Raw genomic sequence first — 8,687 nt, forward strand, 5'->3', positions numbered from 1 at the left:
ATGTTGTGGATGTGGCACAAATATGTTATCCCGTTATCATAATATTATAACGATAAAATAATGTTTGTTGTGTAATGTGCATTTTTACTGACGATGAGAATGCAAAAAATATATCTCCTGCACAAATTGTTTGTGCCCCGCATTTCCGCGTAATTCGTACTGACAAATGCGGGCAAAAATTATTTTATACAATACAAGTTGTCGATTGGGACACAGCAGACTTGACTGTGTCCGCCGCGCTGTGCTAGCAATCTATTAATATCTTATCACCAGGATACACCTATACACCCCTAGCATATGGTGACCACACGTCCTGTTTTATACAGGATTGTCTTTTATTTCGGCTTTATGTCCTGTTGTCCTGACAAACTTCTCTCAGGACGCGTTTTGTCCCGTAATTTCAAGTCCGTCTCATATTAATCCCGTTTTTTGCCTTATAGTTAGTTTATAATTTTTGAAATTACACAATTGAATAGAATAATATAAAAATCTATACTTTTCAATTGTATTTTTATTGCATCACATTGTTGTCGGCGACGTAAACTGTTCGTATACCTAATAGTATATTTACCGACCGGCGCGACCAGTTCATTATCAAATGTGAGCATATTGCGAAATAAATAAATATTAATAATAGCCTAATAATACCTCCATGTCGTGAACAAGTCTTATCTCATCGGACAACAAAAAAATAGAATAAATACTTTTTAATTTAAAAATATTATTTATTAAATTATTAAAATATAATAATAAGATAATATTTTTGTCCCGTATTTTATTTTTTTAAATATGGTCACCCTACTCTAGCACATACCTAAAGGAATAAACAATCGTGTTTGGTATAAGATTTATAGATCGTTTGTAGTTTGTTCAAAACTTCAAACTACCTATTTGATAGTATTTTGTTGGTTGTTTATATTGTCACTTGTCAGTTATTCGCTATACCTAACTGTACGACTGACAAGATATTATTATGTTTTTGTTTATTCAGTATTTTGGCCGAGGCACGTGGTCGTGAACCGCCCCTGAATTATAATTGTATGTCGAGCCACTTATTTAACAAAAAAATTAAAATATGTTTTTAAATTTATATCATTCTTATAAAACAGCAGTTAGGTCAAAATATTATATTATACAACACGACTGCGTCGACGTGCCACTATAACTTTGCAGGTGCTAATTGGAAGATAAGGAAATAGTTTTAAATTATTTTCTATTGAATGTAAAACGTAGAATTTCAAATAAAAAAATCATTCCCAAACATAAGTAACATTTATCCAATTGTATTTTTGACGACTCATTATACAATAAACCTTTTAATGAATATTATCGTTTATGACGCACTGTCGCTTTTGACGAGCTGCCCGGATACATCCATAATTATATCTACATAATTATATATATTTGTATAACTACAATGGTATACTTATATTATTATATGAATACTGCACAACTCAAACTAGGCATCCACTTGCACTGGAATTGTTTAATCTATTTCCTCGCTATTATTCCAAACGCTTGCACTCCTCTTCATGCTAAAATAATTCGAGAAAAATTGTCCCCGAGACCGACTTGATTAAAGTGTAAGCGATTATAAATGCAAAGACCTACTATAGAAGGCAATGTAGTTATGGTCGACGCAAACGTTTCTGAACCGTTCGTATTTCAGTATATTTTGATCACACCCAATTAAATATTAATTAATTGTACATTGTTATTCACTATACGCATATGGCATATAATCGTATAAAATTTTTATGTTGGTACCGCCTATTATACTACACGCGTGGTGATTTTGAACGAAGCAATTTTGAAAAATTCAATACGACGGTACTACGAATTTTCAATAACGTTGTGTGAACAGTCCTTTTTTTATCTAGGTACGCTGCACAAGTTTAATGTGGGTACCCTTTCTTATATCGGTTAAAATCAATCAAGTCCAGTATAATAAATTACTTAAATAGATCATTTCTCAAGTGTCTCTGTATTTTTTGGGAGCACGGAGAAAAAGTAAAACTACTAATAACAACCTTCGAAAATGCTTAAAAAATCTCTGCAAAGTCAGTTTTTTTACATAGATATCAGGATATGTTTTTGTTTACAATTTTTTTTTCTGACCGATTTTCGTAACGCTTTGTTTATTGCCATAGAGACGCAAATCAACAAATAAAAAAAATCATACAATTTAATTTCTAACAAAATGTAGCATGCTACTAGATTTTTTTCCACTGCATTATACCCAAAAACATAATATCTATGATTCCTTAATTTTCCTTGTAGAGAAAAAATATCTAGTAACATAACTTTTAATGAATTTTGTTCAGTATCTGTGTACATAGGAGTAGGTTTTATCAATATCGGAATCATAATAATTAAAATCAATAAATATTCATAAAAATACACTTTTCAACTACGTTGCATTTACAGAATAAAATAAAAGTAATTAGACGCGAATGTCGTTCACTCGTTCGTTGTTTTTCCCATCGAAATATCGTAACCTAAATAAATCAATGTAGGCGGGACTCTGTTATTCTCGCGATACTATTATATAATTAAAGCAATTTATAATTATAATCAGTGGCGTTGTGAACGGTAATTTCAGAGACAATTGTTTCTAAGATTTTTCTTAAATAGAGAGGTGGCCGGTAGGTGGTAGCCGGTGGGTTCCCTATTAAATGTAATATGATATATACTCAATAGGCAGTCAATAATGATCTGAAATATAATTAGTTATATTATATTAATACATTATTATAATGCATTAATACTTGGGATATTTGTAACTTTCCTCTGGACAATTTTTAGTGGTTCACCACGCCACTTATTATAATATCATCAAAAAATAATTTTATAATATATTATTAGTTAGTTACATTTAAAGGTGTTTTAAATTGATATTTGGTTCGTTGCTTGTGTAGTTGTGCACGACTGCACAACAATAGGCGCCATCTTCACAACACACTTGGAAACGGTCCAAAAATACGCGGAATTCCAGATGGCAGCCCAAAGCGAAAACGATCCGTGACACGGTTTTTTCCTTAATTCTAACAATAATATTATTTATCTTCTCGAGTCGACGTCGGACGGAATTTATTTGTGGACGACGTGTCACACCTACAACGTCGGCTAGTGGCCACATCCGTAGACGTTTGCTATACTTATTAGTTTAGTTATTATTAGTACTTTTCACCTATATTTCGTTAATAATGTTTTGGTCGTTCCTTGTACCTACGTTGTAAACGAAACCGAGAAGAACCTTTTTCGTTATTGGTTTCTGGCTTAAGCCGTTGACAATCGTCCAATTCCCAAATCGGCAAAAACTATTTTTGAGAAAATAAAATTATGTGAGTCATGAATAATAATATGTAATAATATGTATGGTTTAAATTAGTTGTTGAAAATACTAAACCTTTACTATCGTAAATATTACTGAATTAAAAATTTTCAATCACCACATAATATTTATATGTGGAAATTAAAAGAATGAATAACATGCAAACCAAAGCAATAAAACCAATATATTATGGTTGGGTGTGGGTGACACCGCAGGACTATTAAAAACAGATTTTTACCGAAGGATTCAAGTACAAAGTTCGGGAGTCATCGTACAAATTCCTACAAATTACGTGGGTTCATAATCTTGGCACAGAAAATATTATGATACATTTCAATAATAGCTATATTATGGATTGCCCTGAAACACATCACTCCAAAACACTATTTTTTGGAGATATCAAGGAGGCTAAGGCCTAAGACCGTTCACATTTTGGTCATCATAATTCATACAAATAAGTAATAAGTAATAACATACCAAATACTTTTATACAATTTCCGAAAATTTCGAACGGGCGTAGCCAGGGTCGACATTTTAAAGTAAACTATTAAATTCCTCCACCAAACAAACATTTATAACTAGTTATACATCACGAATAAAGATACACGTATAACCTTAATAATTCGTGGTTACATACTCAAATTAAATGTCCAAATATAAGTATTAGGTATGGTAAAAACATTATATACCTAATAATACATTTACTTAATTATATTATATTATACACTTAAGATGTAAGCTGTTATCAAGATATTGTCAGTAAGCGTGTAATTAGGCAACTGTTATTGTGCGTGAAAATGAAAAATTATTATCATTAATTAGTAATTAGTAATTGTTACGTTAATGTCTTAATAGCAAAATTGAAAATATGCATCCATAATATTATGACGAATCAAATACCCATTTGTTGTAATCGGGGTTAAGAAATATTACAACGTCTGACGGAACATTTTTTATCCAGTCGTGAAATCATCGTGTAAAAATCATCGTATAAAAATAATCAATCCGCTAACACTCACAAGAATTGTAAACTATTTATACACAATATTAATACCTACATCACAAAATAACACATTACACCCGTTGAAATCTAATCTTTATAATAATAATATGCATTATGCATACCACCACCGAAAGCTCATCAATAATAAATTAACTCTCGATAATCACTCCATTAATTATATGTATGTAATATATTATGATGAGGAAAAAATGAACACCAACGACACCAACAACACTATACCTACCTTATATAATATTGGAGTCTATAATGCAAGTCTATAATACACAACATCACGTCACAGCGGTGGAATACCTATTTTACGAAACGTAATTCCGTCATCGTTCCGATTTTCAACTAATATATTTCCATAGGCTCCCGACGTACATCACCCCGGCCCCACCCATTTGGAATTTTCGAACATTTTCTTTACCAATATTTTGTACGTAATTTGTATGAATTTGTGCGACCATTTTTAAAACTTGTACGGTCTTGGTTTTCCCGTTATCGAACAAAAATAATGGGCGGGGCTGGGGTGATGTGATTTCAGCCCCACCCAAGGTTAAAATTTATAAATTCATAGTCATAACTCATAACTACACCATAATTTAGTACCTAGGTACGGATTTTGTATGAATTTGTACGACCATTTTCAAAATGTGTACGACCATCGTTCGGCGGCAATAACGAATATTAAAAAAACGCCAAGACCCCAGCCGCACCCTTGGCTACATTTCAATGTTTTCAAATTATTTCCAATGCCATATTTTAGTACATAATTTGTACGACCATTTTTAAAATGTTTACCCTATTTACCTTGATGCAAAAGTTCTGAATGCAAAGTACAAAGAAGTTATTTACTACACATGAAAATAATGAATATGATTTAGAAATCTAAATAATAGACCTATAAATTCGTTTCTAAAATATATATATCAGGGGTGGCCAGCGAGAAGAGACTCGCGAGCCACCAAATATATTAATAAAAATTGAAGAGCCAAGATGTAAAAAAAAAAAAAGGTCATATTATTGTATATTATGTGACCGTTAAGATGCGAGCTGCAAAAGTCTATGACGCGAGCCGTGGTTTGGCCACCCCTGATATATATGTTTAAAGTTTGTTATTTATAAAGTCATAACTCATAAGTCATAACGTTTACGTCAAAACTATATAAGCTAAAGGGGCTATGTGGGGCCCAGGTCCCTCTGCGCTCCTTAAATCCGCCACTGAATATTATACGATCATCATATTATGAGTTTAATAATCCATACTTAGTACAGTTATAATTATTAGTATAAAAGTCTTAAGCGATAAGACGTATTATAAGACAATAATACATGTACGGGAAATCGTGTGGTATGTTACCTACCAAAAAAGTGTACACATGTAGACATGTAGTATCTATATTATGCTGCCGACCGGAAAATGTGACATACCTTCCTGTGATACTTAGTCTTATATAATATGTTATATTTTTATTTCATTTTATTACGGTAAAGTACCCGAGTTTAGTTGAACAACATAATATTATTACGGTCATACCTATACAATACTATTATAGCTAAATAGCCATCGTGATAACTGGTAAATATTCACCAAGATCCACAGTAACTTACTTTTACATATCATATTATTTTGGTCTGTGTTGTTTCCTTTCACCTCGCTTTGTTAAGCAACAGATTTTTTAGACCACGTACTAAAAGACGAATGGCGACGGTCCATAAGTTTATTTGAAATTTTCTGGGATGACGTAAAAACCACATAACAATATAATATTATAATTTATATATTTGTAAAATATAAATACTTGATAATGATGATCATCAGCAATACATTAAGTAAATTTCAGTTTAATAAATTATTATTAACTAGTAGGTAAAATACAACTGATAAGTTTTTTAGTGTAGGTAGGTAGCCTGGTATCTTACTACCTATACGTTTACCCATAAATGATAATATGTCGATATGTATGATGTATCTAAAATACCTATGGGCTATTATGTACAGCCTGCATTATATTGTGAGTGGTTTTTCGTGAGTGCTCTTCCTGCATGTTTACCCAATAACGAAATTAGTTTATAACTTAAACTATCGTGGCACTTACAAATACAGTTTTTCGTTTTGTTTCTCAGAATTTATTTCATGCTTTTGTATTACAATACCCGGGCAAAGTAACCAAATTAAAATCAGATTCAACTTTGCCCAAATATGACGATCATTGTGAACAATGCCCGGGCACTGTGTTAAAATGTCCGATTTATACACTTTGACCGTAACAAGGAGGTTGTACAAATTGAACACAAAAAATAATAAATTGTGGCATTTTTCTTCGGGCAAGTCACGGGGTCCGGACTTCCGGAGAGAAGTTCCGCCATCCCCCACCCGGGTATGGCAGATACCTACGAGTGCCCAATAAAAAAATTTGACAAACAAAAAATACACGTGTTTTCTAAACCTAAATTTCCTACCCTACAAAACAAAAACAGCTAATGGCCATAGTTGCCGGGCTTTACGATCAATTAAAAAATATATATATATATGTTTATTATTATTATAAGTATTATATTTTATAATACTGGCATAACATACAATATTTTATGAAATATGTACTTTAAGTCTTTAACTGTATATATTTTTGGATAAAAAAGTACCTATTTTGATTTTAATAGTAATAATACATTTCAATCTACTAGGTACACCTACATATCGTTAATCTATGTATAATAATATAAAAATATAATATGGTCGTGAAGTATATTAATACTTAACAGATAGGTATTATTATTTATTTCTGTTAACCTGCAGAAAGTTTTTACATTTATTCGATTAATATAGAGATTTGATTTCTATCATATTATGTAAGTGCTAAGTACATATTAATCATCAGACTAAAATTAAAGCAACACAAATCTATTGATAAAAGCTACAAAAGAAGAAGAAAGAATCTATTGATAATACAAGAAACGAAGCCAACAACACGAAATATTTTTTAATATCAACGGAAATAATAATAAAGAAGAGATGATGAAATATGTATGCTTCGTTTGCAACTTATATGAGCGATAAAAATAGAATCACAAAGCTGCGCCAGTGCTCAATAATTTAGGGAATGATAACGAATGTCAAACGAGGATAATAGTAGAGTGCATAATATTATACATGATAAGTACCTATACTTACGTGAATGTGTTCGATTTATTTTTCCTCGACATATCAACATAATATTTTATATTATGCAAGATTATCTGTACTTGAATACCAATTATAACTGTATGTAGACTATAATTAATGCCCTCGCTTGCTTCCAATCGAGGATGTTAACAATTAACATTTGACCCATTTGACCCGGCAAAGAGTTAATATTCGATCCGTAATATTATACAGCAGTTATCGGATATTGATATTAAGATATTGATATAAAGGGAATATTCTAGAAATTAGAAAATAACGTTGAGATTCCATATTATGGCAATCAATAATTATATATATATTCGTGTATATTATATTATAAACATATTAAATTTAGATATTATATTCGGTCCATCTACGATTTAAGATTGTATAATATTATAGCAGTGGCGTAATTGGGAATTTGGTTGGGGGGATATACGTTTTTAGCAAACATTATTGCTCATTACCAATACTTTGATCAAAATGTTAGCTGTAAAAAAAAGTTTTGGGGGGATCTATCCCCCTAATCGCCCCCTAATTACGCCCCTGTATCATAGTACATACTATCTTAAATTATGGTTCCATCTTATATTCTAACGATTAATCTACTCAAACTTCTTCATGCGATAGTGCTCAAATTAGCATGCCACATTAGGCTCCTCGGTTTATCTGTTCTTCCAAACGATTAAGTGCACAATTTTATATTTTTGGTCACAAAGTAATAAGTATACATAAAACCCGGTTACTTTTTACTTTTCTGAACTCAAATAATTATAGACAGTCAAAATCCGTCTCAGATACTGTAGGTATTTTACAAATTACAATATTGTAAATTGTAACAACATGTTTACGATTACTTAACTACGCAAACAATCTTGACTTCTGGGAGACTAGAGAGATGTTTTGACAGCCAACCACCCTACCGACCGAAAATAACTGAAAAAGTCTTTTAGAAACTTCGAATAAATTATAGAAATTAGAAACTATAAAACAAATAACCAACAAAATATGTAGATGTTCAGAAGTCACAAGACAAAAGAGAAACTGGTGGCAGTAAAAATATTTACGTATACCACGGCCCGCGTGCCTTATCTTATCTACTGTCACTATACATTTTGATTAAAGATAATAATATATATGCATAGCGAGACTAACAGATATTGGGGGGGGGGGGGGGGGGC

This window comes from Acyrthosiphon pisum, chromosome A1, assembly GCF_005508785.2.
Source record: "Acyrthosiphon pisum isolate AL4f chromosome A1, pea_aphid_22Mar2018_4r6ur, whole genome shotgun sequence".
Classification (NCBI taxonomy): domain Eukaryota; kingdom Metazoa; phylum Arthropoda; class Insecta; order Hemiptera; family Aphididae; genus Acyrthosiphon; species Acyrthosiphon pisum.